The sequence below is a fragment of the Pelodiscus sinensis genome, chromosome 3 (genome assembly GCF_049634645.1).
Source record: "Pelodiscus sinensis isolate JC-2024 chromosome 3, ASM4963464v1, whole genome shotgun sequence".
Classification (NCBI taxonomy): Eukaryota; Metazoa; Chordata; order Testudines; family Trionychidae; genus Pelodiscus; species Pelodiscus sinensis.
This window is the reverse complement of record NC_134713.1, coordinates 47,460,274-47,482,167: the sequence shown is the minus strand read 5'-3', so window position 1 is coordinate 47,482,167 and position 21,894 is coordinate 47,460,274.

Sequence of the window (21,894 nt, the reverse complement as noted above, 5' to 3'; positions counted from 1 at the left end):
GGCTGTGAGGCACAGCCAGCTGCTCGTGGGAAAACCACAGCATCATAGCCCTGTGAGCGTGGCCCCCACTGAGCCCCTCACCTGCTCCCAGTGCCTTGGCTGGCTCCCCGACGGAAGTCCCCACTGCGGCCACACATGTCCCTGGGCTACGTATGTGAGGGCTAACAGGAAGGGAAGGAGGAGAAGTGCTCGGGATAGCCCTAGGACTGCCTGAGTTTTGCTGCAAGGATGGTACACTCCCCAGTCACCCCTGGTTCCGTCCAGGAGATATCCCACGCGATGGGGATCTGAGAGCCCAGACCACGTCTGCCAGATGTGCTCCCAGGCACTCTGTGGGGATTCATCTCTCTCCCTGTCAAACACCATTGATTAGTCCAAAGCCTCACAGTCTCTACTGGCAGGGAGTTCCACAGGTGAACACAGCACAAGCACCCTCCCACCCTCCACAGGGCCAGGACACAGACCGGTGATTCCAATACATGGAGGAGGCCCCTACTCCAGGGGCGCTCGTGTATGCAAACATACAACACGGGGGATAGGGAGGTAACCAAGTGGGCCCAAGCCATACTACTGTGCTGTCACCTGGGCTCAGAGGTGGAGGGCATGAGGTGTGGGGACAGTGGCCGGGCTGCCTGACTGACCCATCCTTTCTTCTCTACCCTGCAGCGGGACCAAGCACAAGGACCCTCAAGTCTTGCAGTAGCAGCAGCAGCACCCCCAGCCGCCCAACCACTGAGGCAGCGGCTCCGCCACCGGGACCAGCTCCTTTGGCGCCACGTTCAGGCCATTGAGCGTGTCAAGACAGCTATCACTCGGCACGTGGAGGCAGACCTGCAGTGCCCCCTCCTTCAATGGACCCTCCTGCTCCTGTCCCTGCCCCTCCTACTCCTACAATGGCCCCTCCTACTCCTGCCGTTCCTGCAATGGCCCCTCCTGCCCTTGTTCCTGCCACTCCTGCAATGGCCCCTCCTACTCCTGCCGCTCCTGCCCACCTCCCCGTACAGCCTGCCCAGATGTGGCCTGCCCCCCCGTGCAGGTCTGCCCCCACAGGAGCACTCGCAGGGGCCAGCTCTCCGAGGAGTAGCTCCTCCCCCTCCCTGTTCAAGATATCCTCCCGCTCCCAGTTCAAGATCTCCTCTGCCTCTCCCCCCTGTAAATAAAAAAATACAAGTTTTTTCTGTTCAAAACAAAACTTGTGTTTGGTGTTTATTGGGAGGGAAGGGGAGGGGGAAGAGTAGGGAATGGAAGGGAGTTGCAAAGGGAGACCAAGGTGACCGTACTATGGGGCCTGGGCAAACATATCCGTTAGGGCCTCCCGGATGCTCACCCCATTCTGGTGCGCCTGTGGATGGCAGCTGTGTGGGGATGTTCATAGCCCTGGCCCTCAGCTGCCATCCATGTGGGGAGGAAGGCCTCCCCACTCCACTCCACTCCACAAGATTGTGGAACACGCAGCATGCAGCCACTACCTCCTTGGCATTCTGCTCACCCATCTCGAGATGGGTGAGCAAACACCAGAAGCGGGCTTTCAAGCGGCCGAAGGCACACTCCACATGATTGTGGGCCCGGTTGAGGTGATCACTGAACCAGGCCAGGTTCTGGTCCAGCCACCCCGTGTAGGGCCGCATTAGCCAGGGCAGCAGGGGGTAGGCCGCGTCCCCGATGACACATATGGGCATAGGCACATCTCTCACAGTCAACTCCCGCTGGGGGAAGTAGGTGCCCACCTCCAGCCTGCGAAACAGGCTGGAGTTCTGGAGGATGCGGGAGTTGTGTGCCCTGCTGTATCAGCCCGCATAAACGTCTAAGAAGTGGCCCCGGTGGTCCACGAGGGCCTGGAGGACAATCGAGCAGTACCCCTTCCTGTTCATAAAATGGGCCGCTCGATGCTCCGGGGCCTGGACGGGGATGTGGGTTGCATCCAGGGCTCCCCCATAGTTGGGGAACCCAAGGGCAGCAAAGCCAGCCGTGGTAGTATCCACATCGCGCAGGCGGATGACTCTTGGGAGCAGGGCGTTGTTGATGGCGTGGACGACCTGCAGGAGGGTGCAGAGAAACACAGGGGAACACATCACATAAGGCAGGTGAGTGTGTGCTCCCTTGGCCCCTCCCCCCCGTGATGCCCTCTGTGCGCTCACACACACACACACACACACACACACACACACACACCAGGGCCCCCCTCGCCCCACAGACCCCCACCCCCCACCAGCAGGCAACTGCAAGGGAGGGATGGCCCAAACCCCTGGGTGACCCAGCCTGGAGTCTTGGCTGCCCCTGGGTATGGAGTGCCACACCCTCCCCCCACCCCACTCCCCCTGGGACTTACCTCCATCATGATGACACTGATGGTGGATCTGCCCACCCCAAACTGGTGTGCCATCAATTGGTAGCTGTCCGGGTTGGCCAGCTTCCATAGTGCGATGGTGCCCCTTTTGTTGATGGGGATGGGTGCCTGCAGCCAGGTGGTGGTTCTCTGGAGTGCAGGGACGAGCCAGGCACACAGCTCCAGGAACATCCACTTTCACATGCGAAAGTTCCGGAGCCGTTGCTGGTCGTCCCATTGCCCCAGGACCAGCCATTCCCACCAGTCCATATTGGTGTCCAGTCTCCACAGTGGCCTCTCCAGGCTGGGGTGGGGATGCCATGGCCTCCGTGGTGAGGGAATCCAAAGCGATCTGCGTCTCCATGTCCTGGAACAGGAGGGCAGCAGCCTGGAGCACTAGCTGCAGGCACTCCAAAATGGCCAGCAGGGGCCAGAGCAGGCACATGGCCACCCCTGGCTCCATGGAAGAAAAAATAAGGGAGATTTAAAAAAAAACAAGCAAAGGCACTAAGTGGCAAATGCAGTGGTGACCAAAAAGGCAGAGGGCAACCACCAAAACTGCTACAGCTGACTGTCCCTGCAAGAGGTCCTAAAGCATGGAGCAAGAGAGAAACGGCTGTCCAGGGAGATCCCTTTAAGCACGTGTCTCAAAGGAGCTCCAGCCCCTGCCCCCGGAAAGGGCTGGTTCCCTTCTATGCTCTACAAAATGGTTCCGGGCTTCTGCTTTTGCACAAAAGTGTCCCACCAATGTAGATGTGCTTTTGCGCAAAAGCACATCGTTATAACGATAACTCCGAGACCAATCTAGACGTGCTTTGGTGGAAATACTTTTAATGGAAAAACTTTTCCATTAAAAGTATTTCTGGAAAATCATGCCAGTCTAAACGTAGCCACACAGTTACATTGAATAAGACAAAAAAAGTATCAGATATAAACCTTCATGCTTCAAGGCATTCAGGGGGTGTCTACCCTGCAGCTGGAAATGTGCTTTCTAGTTGAGGTACAAAGATTCACTTGCACACTAAAAATAGCGGTATGGATATTCCAAGATGGGTGACAGTGTAAACTAGCCACTAGGGGTGCATCTATTCTGAAATAACGAAGTTTGTGTCTACACTACAAGTAGTTATTTTGACATAATCTTAAAATAATGTTGAGCTGGAAGACTTCTTACTCTGACTCCTCTAACCCTCATTTAATGAGGAGTAAGGGAAGTTGGAGGAAAAGTGGTTCTTCCTTCAACTTTCTGCTGTGTAGACAGTGCCAAAAGCTGATAAAAGCTATTTCAACTTAAGCTAAACAACTGATGTAGCTCAAGTTCCACAGTTTATTTCAGCTTTAGCTCTGTTGTGTAGATGTGCCCTTAGAATCCAAATCCACCCAACTCCCTTTGTATGATATTGAGTGGCTAACCTCATCACCACCGCACACATTTCCACACTGTTATTCTTAACACACTAGCAACAGTGAACCTAGCACCAATCTGTCTACTCAGGATAAGAGGTGTGCTCTCAGCTGCAGAGTACACATAAGTATTCCAAAGAAATGAGTGACTAATACAAAATAGGAAGAAAACATCTCCTATTTTCAAGATGTTCCAGAGTTCTCAGTTGTTGAGTTTCGTTCACCTTCTTCTGAATTATCTGATATTGGCTATTGTTGGAGACAAGAAATTGGACTAGATGGACCATTAGTATCATCCGGCTTTATGCTTCCTAAGTCCTAACTGCAGATTTCATTTCTGCTCATTAGCCTTTTGTCAACAACACAACACCACAAAGAACAGTATAAGGTCTTTTATTAAAATGTACTGTATGTCATGAAAGCACAAAACAGAACCACAAAGCAACACTAAGATACTTATGTACAAATGTGAGGGTGTGTGGTATAAATAACAACATTGTAGATATCTGTCAAACGCACTAACTTGAGTTGATTATCTTTGTGAGTTTCTAAGCTTTTTGAAGGGCATAAGGAACAAATGACCTGTTCCAGATCATTGGATTGCATAGCAGATATGATCAATATTCATCAGTGTGACATTTTCTTTTCTCCCTGCTTTAATTCTAAGTTCTGGCTAACTCAGATATACAACGGTGCTTTATAATAGAAGTCACTTTCGGTCTGCGAATTAACTAAAAATGAAAATACATTCCTTATCCCTAAAGATATTAGGCGCACTCTTCTATATTTATTAAGCTGTGTGCATTAACATTGCAGTAAGTTTAAATATTCTAAATATGGGAAATGTGCATGACATTAAAAATGGGAAGATTTGCTTACTAATTCTTAAAATCTGTTGTAGATTTTTGACTGCTTCTATTATTATTACATGATGATGAGAATTGCATACAATTCTTATTCAATAAACGCTATAATAAAAAAGGTATTTACTTTAGTTCTTTTAGGGTAAGATACTCTTTAATTCTCTTATATTTTACAACTTCTAATATTCTGCTCCTAATTTCTAGTCTAAATTATAAAACTAATATGAGAAATTATGCAAAAACATCATGATAAAAAATACCGTTATAAATATGTATGTATCTTTACATCTGGTTCATTTCAACATTGATTCCAGTTACACTATGCAGATTTCTGCTTGTGACTCCCAGTAGCAATCCATAGCTCTCCCCTTCCAATTTATTTAATGGATAAAGCTCTTTTAAGCAGAATACCACTGATCCCAAACTACCATACGTGTTTATTTTTTAAGTGTGAGTGAATTTCAACTGGAGATTAGTTTAGGACCACGAGCTCTCATTCCACTACTAAAGTATCATGTTTGAACCCAGACCTCTGGAGATGAAAACCTGGTGCAAATACCTCAGTATTTCATCTATCCGTCTAACACATTTCATCTGGTATACTGAATGCAGTCGCCCTCTGTATTTTGAGTACTTTAAGCACTATAATACTCTGAAAGCTTTCTAAATACATGAATCAAATGCTAGGATTCCAAATGACAAGCTTAGTTTCCCCTGTGCCTTGAATGGGATCTGTCAGTTTCATCTTTGGTCTACAAAAATGGTGTCAAGTTAGACTATAAGAAGAAATAAGGAGGCATAACATAGCTCATTTTAAAGACCTGTTCTAGCATATGTAGTGTGTATGAATGGTTCCAAGCTGACTGTGCTGAAGGCATAAATCCCCTGTTTGACCACCAGTAGACAGTGGGCATTGTGAACATAAGCTATCTGCATTGCCAGGCCGATAAACCACAATCTTTTGACCAGAAGGAGCCATGTTACTGTGAGTTGATAGCTAGATCCCCACTGTCTCTGAGAACATTGTTTTTGTGCTTAGAATGCCCAAAAGAGTTGTCAGTTATGATGCTTGGATTTGTGTGTAATACACACATCTGTCCATTCACTGAACTGAGATATTTCTTGTAGAAGCCATTGAATGACTTTCAATGACAATGACTTTGTCACGACTAACTTGTGACAAATTTTAAATGAAGCATAGAATCATAGAATACTAGGACTGGAAGGGACCTCAAGAGGTCATTGAGTCCAGTCCCCTACCCTCACGGCAGGACCAAATACTATCTAGACCATCCCTGACAGACATTTATCTAACCTACTCAAATATTTCCAGAGATGGAGATTCTACAACTTCCCATAGAGTTAAAAGTTCTATATCTTGTTTTAAATCATCTGATACATACAGATCCTTATAAAGGACCCATTTTCTATCTAGCTATGTCAGTAAATGATTGTTTCACAGTTCAACTTCATAAAGGAGCAAGAATGTAAAGTAACCTGCTCATAAAGCACATTCATGAAGATGTCTCTTCAATGTAAGTAGGACATTTATTTATTTATTGAAGTTAATTTCCTGTATAGACATCCATCTGCTGCAAAGCTCCCTTGTTGTAACTCCAAGTTATCTTGAATTTCAAATTAAATCAACGGAGAAAAAAATTTCATTCTTCATTAATATTGATCATTGGTGTACTGCTGACATGACTGAATATAGGTTTCTAGATCTTTTTCTTTTTTATCAAAGTAAACATCTTTCAAATATTATCATCCTCTTTATTTCTTTATCTGAGTGGACTTGAAGAGAAGATAACATTTCTGTAATTTGTAGTGAATATAAATCTGAACTGACAATGTATTACCTGAAAGACTTACTGCTTTCTTTTATACTACCTTTTATATTTTTTTATTCTTGTTAAAATTCAATGGGTAGTGAAATTATTTCACTGAGGCAAAACTTAATTCATGTCACAATATAAGTAATGAAAAGTTTAGGCTAATAAAATAAATTAGAAAAAGAGGATTTATGTTGTAAAATAAATGATATTGTCATCATAGATCTCATTAATGAACATTTTGTCCAATGCTAGGAAAGATAGGAGGTATAACAAGAAATCACCCAAACTTAATCAGGAGATAATCAATGTTTGAACAATAATTTTTAAAAAATCTGTGTTGAATTACAACAGTTGAGTATAAACAAACACCACAGATTTATAGAGCCAAATATAGAAAGGTCAAGATACAAAACAATGTTAAACCAACTGAGGTATAAAGTATGAGAAAAAAATTCTACAAATACATCACAAGCAAGGTCAATGTTGGACCATTACTTAATGAGGTGGGAGGGAAATAATGATAGAACATATGAAAATAGCAGAAGTGTTTAATGAGTTCTTTGTTTGAATGTTGGTGATGATTGGTCATCTAACATAGTAAATGCCCGTGAAAATGAGTTAGGGACAGAGGCCAAAATAAGAAAAGAACATTTTAAAAATTGCTTAAATTCCCTGGCTAGGCACTAAGCCTCAGTTCCCCACCTTGCTAGAAGGGTTTTCCCCTTGTTTTTGCACAGATTTTAGAACACACAATAGGCTACCACCACAAAGGGGAGGTTGCACTCGCTGAGGTCAAAGTGGGTCCTGAACCTCTCCTTTTTATGTCTGAATGCATGTTTCAGCACCATTCTGCACCTGCTCAGATGATTATTAAAATCCTCCTTGCTGGGCTCCAGACTTCCTACGTAGGGCTTTGTGAGGGAGAAAGGGGTAGGATGTGTCATCTAGGATCACTATGGGCATATCCACAGCTCCGATTGTCCGGTCTTGGGAAAAAATTCTGGTGTGCATCTTTCAGAAGAGGCACATCTCATGTTGATGTTGGTGAAGCAGCCTTTGTGATCCACAAGCACCCACAGCACGAGGGAGAAATACCCCTTCTGGTTGATGTACTCTGAGGCATAGTGGTCGGGGACCAGGGTAGGGATGCGTGTTCCCTCTATCCCCTTCCCCCCTCAGTTAAGGAAGCCTATGGACAATGTTTTCCATGTCCCCCAGAGTCATGCAGAAGTTCTACAGCCACAGCTGATTGTGCCATCCCTGCATGATGATGCAGCTCCTACCAGTCTGAACTCATCTCCCAATGCCAGAAGCAGTATTCCAAGATGTGCAGGGGAGTTAGTGGAGGCCATAGTAGCATAGACAACAAGGGCAAGAAAAGGCACGCACACACTATTGGCTCCTTTATGGCACATGAGGAGGTAGGAAGTAAAGGAATGTCTTTTGGGACATGGTCGACAGGAGCCCCTTTAAAATCCTGCTGCCAGTATTTGGACACAGGTGACACTGGAAACATAGGCAATGTTGGTGTCTCCTTGCTTTCTGTGTCACTCCATAAATATGGATGTGCTACCTTGGACATTTGATTCTTGTCTTTATTGGCGAGACAGCCATGTGCCTTCTCAATGTCAGCTGCCCAGAAACTGCCCATCATAGATTCAACCTTCTCTCATCATATAGACATGCCCAAAGAGTAGTTACTGGTGGTTTATTGTCATGCTGGAAAGGCATAAAGAGAGGGGTACATTAGGGATCAGTTCTTGTTCCCGTTGTGTTCATTATCTTCATCAGTGATTTAGGCAATGGCATAGAAAGTACCATTTCTAAAGTCTGCAGATAATACTAATCTGGAAGAGGTTGCAAATTGAAGATATTATCAAAATTCAAAATTGTCTGTACAAACCTGGTGAATGATCTGAAATAAATAGGATGGTATTCAGTAAGGATACATGCAAAGTACTCCATTTAGGAAGGAACAATCGGTTAAAAAGGAATATGACTGCCTAGGAAGAAGTACTGTGGAATGGGCTCTGGGGTTTATAGTGGACCACAAGCTAAATATGATTCAACAATGTAACACTATTGCAAAAAAAGCAAACATCATTTTGAGATATAATAGCAGGAGTGTTGAAAGCAAGTGTTATAATTAATTCTTCCACTTCACTCTACATTTATTAGGCCTCAATTTATTGCATCCACTTTTGTGTATTATGCTGCAAGAAAGATGTGGACAAATTGAAGAAAGTCCAGGGAAGAACAGAAAAAATGTTTAAAGTCTAGAAAATGTGACTTATGAGGGAAGATTTGGGGGAGGGAGGAGTTTGTTTAGTCTTGAGACATGATAACCATTTTCAAGTACATAAAAGGTTATTATGAAGATGAGGAGAATAATTGTTAATCTTAACCTCTGAGGAAAGAACAAGGAACAATGTGCTTAAATTGCACCAAGGGAGGTTTAGGTTAGACCCTAAGAAAATCTTCCTAGCTTTCAAGTAGGTTAAGCACTGCAATAGATTGCCTAAGGAAGTTGTGAAATCTCAGTCATTGGAAATTTTAAAGAGTGGATTAGAAAAAAAAAAATCAGGAATGAGCTAGATAATAGATAGTCCTGCCATGAGTGCAAAGGGCTGGACTAAATGACTTCTTAAGGTCACTTCCAGTTGATGATTTTGAGATAGTCCTAACATCATTTCATTTTATCCAATATGTCCATTCTGAATTTAGTAGCCATTTGATATAGTGCATGTAGGGTTTTTTCCCTTCATTTCTTGTTGGTAAATGAATACAAAAAGATTGAAGTATTTTAACTTCTTTAATGTCTCAAACTACTAACTAATGATGATTAAAAAAAACATATTACTAATTGATTCTTGAATTCTGATAGATATTTCACTTTGAACTTCCTTTGGATAATATTTTATTTGTTTTGTTTAATAAATCAAATATATAACTTTTTAAAAATACTGAATAACTTCTATGAAAACAGCTTTCAAATTTAAATGTGATTTTTTTAAGGCATTTATGTGATGCTTGTGTAGCAAAATGAGAGCTTGGAATATATTAATTAAGAAAATTGAAAAAAATACTGTATTTTAATTGTTCCTTATCAGTAGACAGAACACCTCATCATACAGGTTGAAACGCTAAAATCTGGGACTCTCTGGTCCAACAACATCTGGTCTGGCAACATCCAGACAGTAGGACCACAGATAATGCTGGACTAGACAGGCCTGGCTGGCTAGGTTCTGAAGCACAGCGCAGGCTGGGCTTGCAGCGGGGAGCATATCCCCAGCAAGGCAGCACAGTGAGGAGCACAGCCGCGGTGAAGACTAACAGCAAGGAGCACAGCCCTAGCTGGGGCTGGAGGAATGGGGCCAGCGACCAGGGGCACAGCCCTGTCCAGGCTGGTGTGGTTGGAAATGCAGCCTCAGTTGGCTCTGGCATGGTAGAAGGGGTGTAGCCCTGGTTCAGGCCAGCATGGTGAGTGGCACAGACCCAGCTGGGACTGGCGGCAGTCCTGGCTGGGGCTGGCCATGGGGAGTGAGGCCCTCATCAGGGCTGGAATCAGCAGGGCCAGCAGCAAGATCCTCAGTCCTGACTGGAGGCATTGGGGCTGGCCCCTGTCCAAAGCGATGCTTCCTGGGTCAGGGCTGACACAGTGGAGGGCTTGAGGCACTGGAGCAGGTGGCACTGAGCACAGCCCCAGCTAGGAGCAGTGCCTACACCCAGGTAGAACCTGGCCCTCCCCTTGTCTGTCAAACTCTGTGGTTCAGGACTGCTCAGATTGTGAGGAAGCCTGAAAAGGGAGGTTTGACCTGTACTAACATTAGTCATTAGAATTGAGTGAGATACACATGGCTCTACTATCATTGTCCATCATGTTCTTTAATTAATTATCATAAACTAGTATCTATAAGATAAAGAAATAAATGAGACTATTTTGCATATTTAATGTCAATAATAAATAGAAAGTCGAAGAACTTTAACATTTATGATTGAACTAATTGAAGTATATGTTGTAGTTTTATAAGCAATTGAACCAGATGGACTCTTAATTATTGCTATTATTTATAAAGGATTGAAGGTGTGCTTAGACCTTCACATTAGCAAAATTAGACTCTCTTCCGAGATGAATTTATGATCCAAGTCCTTAATCCTGCATTGTGATTTGCTAATACAGACAGACTCCTGTTACCATGAAAAGGTCTGTCAGATTCAATGGGACTCTAGACAGGTAAAACAGCTCTGTGGGCTGATTGTGGTGCAGGATGAAAGCCTATCAGAGATAAAGATCAAATATTGGCTGTGAGTCCAAAAATAGATTACATTTATGAGGTTATTAAATCAGGAGGGTGATGGTGGAAAACTAACATGAGATAGCATTTATGGGCAGTATGGAACAAACTGGCTTTCAGAACAAATTTGAATAATAGTATGGAGGAAGCCTGACATAGCATGATGCACACAGCCCACAAAATTGTCTCTCGTGTTTGAGGGTATGTTTACACTTGCACCCTAGTTCGAACTAGGGATGCAAATGCAGGGATTTGAAATAGTCAATGAAGCAGGGATTTAAATAACATGCGCTTCATTAGCATGATCTCGCCGGCGTGCTAGTTCGAATCACAGCTGATTTGAACCAGGAACTGCGTGCCAGGAGGCGTTGGTTCGAACCAAACCCCTTGGTTCGAACTAACGTTACTCCTCAAAAAATTAGGAGTAACCAACATGTTCCGGCACGCACTTCCTGGTTTGAATCAGCTATGATACAAACTAACGCACCGGCGAGATCATGCTAATGAAGCACGGGATATTTAAATTCCCGCTTCATTGACTATTTCAAATGCCTGCATTTGCATCCCTAGTTCGAACTAGGTGCAAGTGTAGACATACCCCTAGTATTCACATATGGACAGAGGTTTACCTATACACTACATTACAAATAATTTAGAAACAAGCAAACAAAAATCACCTAAAAGAATAGAGGGATATGGTTACCATAGATTGTTCAATAACAGCCGATTATGAGGTTTCTTGCACTGTGCTATAAAGCACCTGGTTCTGGCTACTCCTGGAGGCAGAGTACAGACCACTGACCATTTTCAGGAAATGACAATGTGAAGACCATGTGAGAACAACTAGTTCAACCAGAAGTTATTGACTACAATAAATATCTTTAGTTCACATTTATGGCTTAAAATCACCTTCATCTGAATTCCCTCTCAGTGCACTGCTCCATGTAAAGCTCTAGTACAGCTGTGGATTGGGGCAGCAATTTCTATATATACCAAACCTGAACATTTTTCTCTCCCAGACCAAGTGAAAATATAAGATATTTGTATTGTATTATACTTGTTGCGTAGTAGGGAACTTGGAAGTCATATCAAATCGCTTTGTTTCTCTGAGCAAGCACCCGCTGTAATGAGAGATTACATAAATACTACACTGACAATCTGCCAAGCACTTTATTTATTAATATAGATTTGCACATTATAACTTTCAGCAAAACTGTAGTTGCACTTGAAATTAATATTGGCTCATAACCAGAAGGACTCAGTCCCCATCAGATTCTGAAACATCTGCACCTTTATATTTGGCAACTGCTAGACTTAAATATTTGCATAAAGAAAAATGTTTTGGAATATGTATATAGCCATGTATTACTTCTTCTTTTTGTATAACAACATTCTTGAGGTTCTCTTTACCAGCATTACATCATTAATAACACCATAAGGCTTTCTGAAATCACTGCTCCCTGGCATTCTCCTATATCTTAATCAAACAACAAATGACCCAGTTTATAGCAAGGTGTCCAGCCTTTGCAAAACTGTGTGTGCTCGTATATTCACATGCACTTTGTGATTGCAGATACTTGCACACTTGAGCCATTCTAATACCTGTCCCTACAGTAGAATAGGGCTTTATAGGTGTAAATTCAAATATTTACATGTCTCTTGATATTAAAATAGTTAAAGTACACCTTTAGGTGTTTCCAAAGTCCATGCATGTTAAGGTGAAAGTTAAGGCCAGAGGCTGAAAATGAAGCTGTTTTTAACTTTTCAGTTTTATGGCAAGATATTTCTTTCAATGACCATTTCTTCCCTAATGAGGTGAAATGCACAATCATCATCATGTCAAGAGATTAGCATAATAAATTAATAAAAAAATTGTCCAGTTGCCCTATATTTCTTTATATTATATATGTAATAGTCAGACCATTGTAATTCCTGGGTATTTGCAAGTGTTAGAATTTGCACCTGCAAAGTCCTAGTCTAGTGTATAGATAGGCATTAGAATAGCTAAAGTCTACATGCAGGTGTTTATATACATGTGAGTGCATTCTTTCCTTTTTACTTTCTTAAAAGAAATATCAAATGTAAGACAGAGACAAGAGATAAAGCAAAAGGAAAAATAAGCATCCGACTCCTATTTTTTACATTTTTTAGTTTTTCTTTGACAGCTCAGTATTGGCAAGATTATTTTATTTGGAATACTGATGTTGTAACAACAAAATCTTATCTCCTTAAAGACTCTAGTACAGTATAGTAATGTAGGACCTTTTTTTGAGGGGGTGTTAGAAAATAGATTTCATATTTTGGCTCAATGGAGAAATTGTAGTAGAAGAGAAGAAGAAAACAGCCTATTCCTGCCTATTGTATGTTTCAAGATACATTACTAGTATGGTCTGTGTTAGAACTTGCACAATTCTTTTGCTAGTAGACACTTCTTAGAATAAATGGGAAAATAGGTTCAAAATGAGGGGAGGGATTTCCTTAACTATATTTTCAATCAACAGTTACAGAATTATTCAGGCACATTGTGAAGCCATATTTCTTAGTGTGGTATACAGGTTTGTCTTCCACATAGCTGTATCCCATAATGGAGAAGGTGTACCACAGAAATAAAGTGTGGTGAAAAAAGCTATAACAAGCGGGAAGACATGGAACACACTCAGGGTACCCACTGAACAATTCTCTACAAGATATGTGAACTGTTCTATGTTCAGAAGGTCAAACCTCCCAAGGAAACATTCGCGGCTGCTATTTTCTCGCACTGACACAGATGGATAGTTTCCTGCTGCCACTGAAAGTAGGTTTTAAATATTAACTGGAGTTCATAGGCCTCTATGCAACTTTTATAAAACATTACTACACATCCCTAGTCAAAAATGCCATCTGTAGAATGTTTTCTAGTTGTTAAGATACCCTGTACTTTGAATTACAAGAGGTGATTTGTTGCTTTCCTATTGAGTACTCAAAGAATAGGTGAAACCTCTCAAATGATCGCACAGTTTAATGTACAAGTTCTATTGCTGTTTTATTTCAATAATAATTAAGATATTATGTACAATGAGTAACAAACAAAACTTGTAACAGAAGTCAATATTTATTCATCTGTACCTTTTTTTTCTAATGTTGATTAATGCATTTATGCTATTTGCTCAATGAGCTTTATGGGATCAGAGATATCTAGCATTATTATGCAGACCAGCATTCTGAATTTGGATGGTCCTAATTTGGCTTATACTAGTTATGAATTGCTACCATCTGGGATGCCTCAGGAATATTTACCGGGACAAAATTTTATTTTATTATTTTGGCTGGCATTATATTTTTCATAAATAACTTGCAACAACACATTTTCATCAAAATACATCTTTTTTTCAATTAATATAAATTTTGTCTCATTAGGCTAAATTGTGCCTCTTTTGAGTTGAGAAGACACAACATCCAAATGCCAGAAGTTATTATGCTTCTATTAGACTTAACATTTCATAGGTGTGGCAGTGATATAAAGGACTTCTGAAACCTTCGAAAAGGCAAAGTCAGTACTTCCCCGTATTCTCTTGCCACTTCTATCTAGCATGCCCTATGGTGAAGTCAAAGCCCTGCCTTCCCATATAGCAATCCCCTGGAGTCCTTAGTGCTCGCAGTCAAATTATTGCTGCTTCCTACGGGGGGGGGGAGGGAGTGGGGAGGAGGGGTGCCCTGAGTCTCCTAAATCCCATCTCTTTCCTATAATATGCAGGGACAGGCATAATTGAATTGTAAGCTCTTTGAGTAGGAAATGTATTTTCCCATGAGTTTCTACAATGTTTACAAAAAGTTCTCCTGATCTTTAATTTGAACTAGCATAAGGCTTATAATAATTTGGCTCATAATGTTTAATATTTTACAATAGCACATGTGTAATGCCAACAGGTGAAACCGAACTGAACTCTGGAGCTTAGAGCATGAATTTCTAAAACCTGACCTATAAAGCCAGCTACTTCTCAGCTAAGGCTGTAGAGCACTCATTCTTCCTCGCTCTGTAAGTAATTTAAGTGCCACAGTATGGGACAGTGAATCACACCCAGTATGTGTGTGGGTTACATATGCATTTTTAGGAAAACAAATAAAATGCAATGCTTTTAAATGTAGAAATATTATATAAGTGTGAAACTTTTTAGCTATAGGAAGGGAAACAAATCTACACTGAATAATTTAGGATAAAATTAACTATTGTATTCTACATAGACACACTTTCCTCCTGTAACCACCACACAAATAATGAGTGGGGAGAAGGTTAGGTGTATGTGGAAAGGGGCAGGAAGTAGGTAGAACCATGACCACATAATGCTCAGCAGCGGAGGTGACTGAACAGATTGCAGAAAGTATGGTATATTTAGTAAAGTCCCTCACTTAAGCAAAACTGAAACTCAAGAAAAAGCCCATGTGTTCCTCAGCACAGTATCTGTGAGTCAAAATGCTTTCCTGGAGTTACTGCATGAATATGCACCTGCTGTTAAAATAATGCTAGTAATAAATCAGAAAGTGCAGAACAAATATACAGCAGTTTGTATATAAAGCAAAGCCTAAAAATTTATGAAGGCATGCTGTTGTAGCAAATCCGGAAAACAGCTATGAAGCAACTGCTGGATGGCACATTTCATACTTGCACTACTAATCTTGCATAACAGCTGGAAGATGTGCTTTCAGTTGCTTTTGCTATTGTGTATTTTCTGTATTCTTTGACATGCACTGGCAATGTGGATGCTATCCAAGACCCAACAATCCCTGTACTAGAGACTGTGCAGTCTAAAAGACACGTCAGGTAACTATGAACATGTAGAGAAAGAGAATAATTTGATCTGGCTGTGAATAATTATTTTATTTGTTTATTTTTGGACCTCATAACAAAAATGATACTTTAGAAGGCCTTTAGGGACATAATCGGTGGTGGTTTTTCTGTCAGTAGGGCTATGATGTAAATGGTGGAATTTGGCTCACTAATGTTTCTGTCTTCATGTTATGTCTGCTTACTTCATTGTAAGCTAAAAGAAGATTTTACCACTGCTAGTAATGCAAAGCTATGGGAGAGAGAAACTAATTATTGTCTGCTAAATATACCACAAGCATAATTAACTAAATAATTTCTTAATGATCATCATATATAGTATGTATTTACAACAATAACTTACTGTAATTATGTTTCCATAAGTAATACTTAGTTTTCACTGATGCATTACTTTCTGAAATATTCACATTTTGTACTGAAATATTCCATATTTAATGTCTCTGAAAAGTTTAAGAATATTTTATAATGTTTAATCATAAACAGTACAGTTATCTTTTGGGCTGTGTCTAGATTGGCAAGCTTTTCTACAAAATCATCTGCTTTTGCGGAAAAACTTGCCAGCTATATACACTGGCCGCTTGAATTTCTGCAAGAACACTGACGATCTCATGTAAGATCATCAGTGTTCTTGTGGAAATACTGTGCTGCTCCCGTTCGGGCAAAAGCCATCTTGCGCAAATCATTTGCGCAAGAGGGCCAGTGTAAACAGCACAGTACTGTTTTCCGTGAAAATGGCGATCAGGGGTTTTTTGTGGAAAAGTGCGTCTAAATAGGCCACGGACGCTTTTCCTCAAAAAGTGCTTTTGCGGAAAAGCGTCCTGCTAATCTAGACGTGCTTTTCCGAAAATGCTTTTAACGGAAAACTTTTCCGTTAAAAGCATTTCCGGAAAATCATGCCAGTGTAGACGTAGCCTTGGTGAGTAGAAAGCAGAACAAAACAGATTTTTCCTATTAACAATAACAATGAACAACCCTAAAGAAAAGCTAATTGATACTTGATTTAAAAGTTAACATTTGTATAAAGAAGCATCAAGGAAAGTCCCATAGACAATTGGTTTTCAGTTGATGCAATTGTCCACATTTGAAAGTCACATAACGAGCATGCAGAGTAGTTGTTTTGTTAACATCTATCACAGCTCTCCAATGGAAGGCAGTAGAAGAGATTGGTAAATATGGAGAGAGAATGTAAAACAATCACTTTTTTAAGTTGTTTCTTCAGGCAGAGAAAAAAAGAGTCCGTGTTTTGTTATTGTTAGTAAACTTCAGAGATAAGAGGTATATAAGTATCAAGATAGATTCACGGTTTTGACTTGCATAAGATTACTCATAGTCAGATTTATGCTCCGTTGTAATTATACAATTGGGTTACAATAAATTAGATATTTTTGTTTTCTTTAAGAAATAATATGTGATTATATTAATAAGTAATATATTGTATGGTTCTGGATTCAGGGCAGGACATGGGAGTAAAACCAAGTTATTGGCACTTATGGCTTATATTGTGCTATCAACGGAAGCCAGACACATATTTTTGCTCAGTCTCCTGGATACTGTCTTCATCTTTTGGCACTGTTGATAATGACATGCCACTATTTTTCCTGAACGATATAGCTGTGGTCCAGGGTTATACAGTAAAATGGGTCCAGTTGTTTCTGGAGGGATTCACTCAAAGACAAATAATAGGAAACTATACTTCTGTCACTAGGACCCTCAGTTCTAGAGTCCCAAAAGGATCCATTATTTTTACAATCCTATTTTATATCTACATGCAGATACTAAGTGAACTGGTCAGGAGACATGGACCCTCAAGTGTCAGCAATATGCAGTTGACAGACAGCTCTACCCATTTTTCACTACATGGCATCATACCACTGGTGCTAGGATGGCTCATTGTTTGGACAAAATCAGTTCCTGGATGAGAAACAGTAGGTTGAAAATAAGATTTAATCAGAAAGAAATGCTGGTGAGCAGAGGAAAAAGACATAGATGTATTGGTTGATCACAGGATGACTATGAGTGGCTAATGTTGTCCATCAGTGAAAAAAGGCTACCGCAGCCTTAGGATACATCATGCAAGATAGTTCCAGTAGAGATAGGGAAGTGTTATTACCATTAAAGATGCTTCTGGTGAGATCATATCTGGAAAACTCCAGGCAAGTCTGATCTGCCTATTTAAGAAAGATTAATTTAAATGGAAAGAGATGCAGAGAAGAGAAACTAGGGTGACCAGAGGAATGGAGAACCTTACAAGAGGAATCTTAAGGACCATGACTTGTTTAGCTTAACCAGACGAAGGCTGAAGTCAGGTCTGATTGTTGTCTATAAATACATCAGAAGGATAAAGGGAGGGAGGGGCAAAAGAATTTTTTAAAGGTAAGGGCCAGTGTTGGCTCAAGAACAAATAAATATGAACTGGTCATCAATCAATTTAATTTTAAATTGAGAAGGTTTCTATACTGTAGAGAAGCAGAGTTCTGGAACAGGTTTCCAAGAGGAATGAAGGAGGAAAATCTGGTTTTAATAAGTCTATGGGGGGATAATGAAATTACCTACAAGGGTATATGGCCCATCTGCTAGTGTATTTAGAAAATATATCTAATAGGCAAAAAATGGACACTAGCTAGGTAAAGAAATTACTGGTTTCTCTGTGAACTTAAGTCTTTATATTAAGTTTTGAAGACTTCAGCAATTTGGCTAGAGGTTAGGGGTCTATTGTAGGAATGATTGGGTGAGATTCTGTGGTCTGCAATGTACAGAAGATCAAACTGAATTCTCATGATGGCCCTTACCATCCTCATAGTCTATAGTCATTTTCTTTACTGTCTCCCCACTAGTCTTCTTGCCTAACCAGTCCCAGCCCACCCTCCTCTGGTTCTCTATTTCTTTGTCCAGTCTATCTGCCACTCCCCAGTCCCAATCTCCTTCCTCAATAAGTCTCAGTCTCTCCCCTTCAACTCCCAATCACAGCCTCTCTTTCATACTCCTGTTCCAGTATCACTAAAATAATCATCCCAATTTATTTGTTTCCTTTTTCCCTTGTGTCTCATGTTTCCATTGTATTCAAATTAGATGGCTTTCTCCTGCATGCTATTCTCCATTCCAGTGCCCAGCCTCACTGTGACCTGGAGAAGCCATTACAAAGTAGGTATTTCTGAGCTTCTGTAACTCTAGCCTGTAGGAAGCATTCTCAGTTGTCCTATGGGGATGGAACAACACTAGTGTAGTAAATACTAAGAATTGTGGTAGTATGAGGATAGAATCTAAAAAGATTTTAGCTAAGTTCTAATAAGGCTCTAATAAGGTACACACTTTGATTTTTCAAAGACTAATAAGTTGGACAAATTTAGGTCAATTTTTGGAGGAAGGCATGTACTAGAATATTTCAAATAAAAAAACCTCAAAATGTGGACAACACTATGTATTCTTTCCTAGCCTGATTTTCTGAAGTCACTAAACTATTTTGTTTGAATCTTCAAAAATCTCCTCAGATTAGGCAAACACCTGATATATAAAATTTCAAACCAAATGGTTAAAGTTGATGAAGATAAGCAACTGAAAACATGGTCTTATAATGGGAAGTTGGGAAATCTTAATACTTGGCAAGCTATCAGCTTTGCCTATAACCCAGGAAGAAAAAAATTGGAGTTCAAGCTAGGGCTGCTGGGAAGGAATACAATAGTCAAGACATGTTACAACTAATACATGGACTAAGGTGCCAGCATTTGGGATTGATCAAAAGATTTGGACTTTATAAATATCAGCTCTGAGTCATTACTCTGTTACTCCATGTTATGGCAAAGTAACTCCATTACTTCGAGAGAACTAACATGACTTAGTTAAAATCTAGATTTAGAGATGATTGGTACGAAGTAGTTGAAGGTGACATGGAGTTTGCAAGCCTCATTGAATGGGAGGAAACTGCAAGTTATCAAGAACATTTGTAAGATACTATATTATGGAAGGGAGGGAACACATTATTCCTGTCACTGTATATGCAACCAGCTTATCAGATCCCTGATGGGTTTGCTGTTTTTCAAAGTTAGAAAAAAAGCTTTATTTTTTCTTGCATACTGGCATGATTTGTTGTAAAAGTCACCGAGAGATAGTACATATGGAACCCAACAATATCATTTTTACAGTCACGTTTTTTATGGTAGCCACACTTGGAAAATACATCATAGTTTAAAGTATGTAAAATGCTGTTAATTTATGTCTGAGCTGAAATATGGTACCTAGCTCCCTATCTCAGGGTTTTATACTCCTGCTCATCACTTTCGTTTCTGAGCATTTTCCTTGTAAAATAGCAATAGCAAAGTCCTTGGGGGATTTCTATTGCTGTCCAGAATCTATCAGCTTTAGTCAGAATATTTTGTTTAACAATCTGTTTGTATAGAAAGAAAATAAACTGATACTGTAGTAGAACATACCAGTAAAGAAAAAGAGCAAAGTTTTGTTCTAATTTCCAACCTATAATCCGCCTAGAAAGATTGCATCTGTACACTAGTTTACACACACATTATCCATGGTGCACAACCCACCTTGAGTAAATCATTATTAAAATTAAATTTAAATATATAAAGGTCGTTAATGGTTATGTCCTCTTATTCATGGCTCTTCTCAGTCCATGATTGTAATCTTTTGTGTCATGCCCTTGACTCTTCTGCACTGATAATAATCACAGCCTTGTCTAGCCATTTTTCTTCCTCTCCATGATTACCCATCAGAAAAGCATCGCAAAGGCTGTGTGAAATAGACTTTTCAGATGCTTTGATACTACCAAATACCAAGTATATATCTTGAATAGTAGTTGGATTGATAGTATTCTTTACGGCTGCCTGAACTGGTTCTTTCATTGGTAGCTGTAATATCTCTGGCACTCTTTCCATTTACAACAGGTCCATGATGTTCTTTAGCATGGTTACTTGTAATAGGGCACTTGAAAGCACTTGCTTCTTTTGCATAATTGCGTCATAGCGCTCTTTCGAAAAACCGCTATTTTGAAAGTGAAACCACAGTCTAGACATGGTTCTTTCAAAAATAGAAGCCTTTTTCAAAAGATCCTGTAAACCTCAATAGCGCTTTTTCAAAAGAGCACGATTATGCAAATGAAGTGTGGGAAATTCAGATCCCAGTTTCATTTGCAATTTCAAACTAATTTACATCCCTCTCTGGAAAGAGGGATGTAGTCTAGATGCACCCTTAGTATAGTCTGTGGATAGAGAATGAACTAGAAGAGAGAGATGAGAATGAACTGTTACAAGGAAACTGAGGCATAAAAGAAAACTTATTGGGAGTATTTGCAGGAAAGAGATTGTGCTTTTCACACTTAGGTTGTAGGGAGCTGAGGCAAATTTGTTCATTGTCACCTACACTGGAGCCAACCAAATCCAACATGGCCAGCATTCAGAATGAGTATAGATACCCGCCCTGGGAATTATCCATTGAGAAACTCTAATACTGAGCCAGTAAGGAAAGAAAAGAAAAGATGTTGAAGGCAAACCAGATAGTTAAGATTTAAATTTATTCCATATTAATCTTTCTCTATTTCAAGCCAAATAAATGAATTGGATAGTCTAGACTAGAGGCCTGAAGCAGTGTTTTAAAAAATAAAACTGGACAGAGCACCAATAAATGTTCTACGCTAACAAAAATGCTGTTCTGGGATTCCATCTATCTTGGACTTCTGTATTTCAATAGCCATCCACCTTAGTTATTATCTAATAGACAGCTTGGGAGGGATTTAAATTAAGCAGTGAGGGGGAGCAATATGAAATATGGGGATATATTTCCTCAAAATAGGTATCCAGAGTCTTGCAAAGGTAAAGGAAAGGTACAATGTGAGTGATAAAAAGAAATGCTGGCAAACAACTAAGTGGAAGTTCAGCAATAAAAATAAAAAATCCAATATGTCTTTACACTAATACTTCAAACATGGGAATAAGAAAGGGGAAAATAGAGGATATCATATATTAACAAAACTAATTTACATTTACATTGAACGGAATGGATAGGATGAAACCCATGAGTTCAATGACCACATAGCGTGGAGGCATATACTCTTTGTAGTAAAGATATGGAAGGGGGTATGGATACAGTTCCTTCCCAAAATTGCCTCTGTACCTCTCCCTTCTGTGAAAATAGGTACACAGTTAAAGCCCCTTCCATCAGCTCCAGCTGATAAATATGTGCAACCAGACAGATGCTCTTTAGTTTCCTTCTGGCTTTGCTTATTGCCGCAGATCTCCCTCCTCCCTTTCCATCCTCCTTTTTCTTCTGCCTGGCTGCCTCTCTCCCCTGTACTGTTTGCCTGAGCATTCATCTACTGTTTAATATGCCCCACTCTCCATGC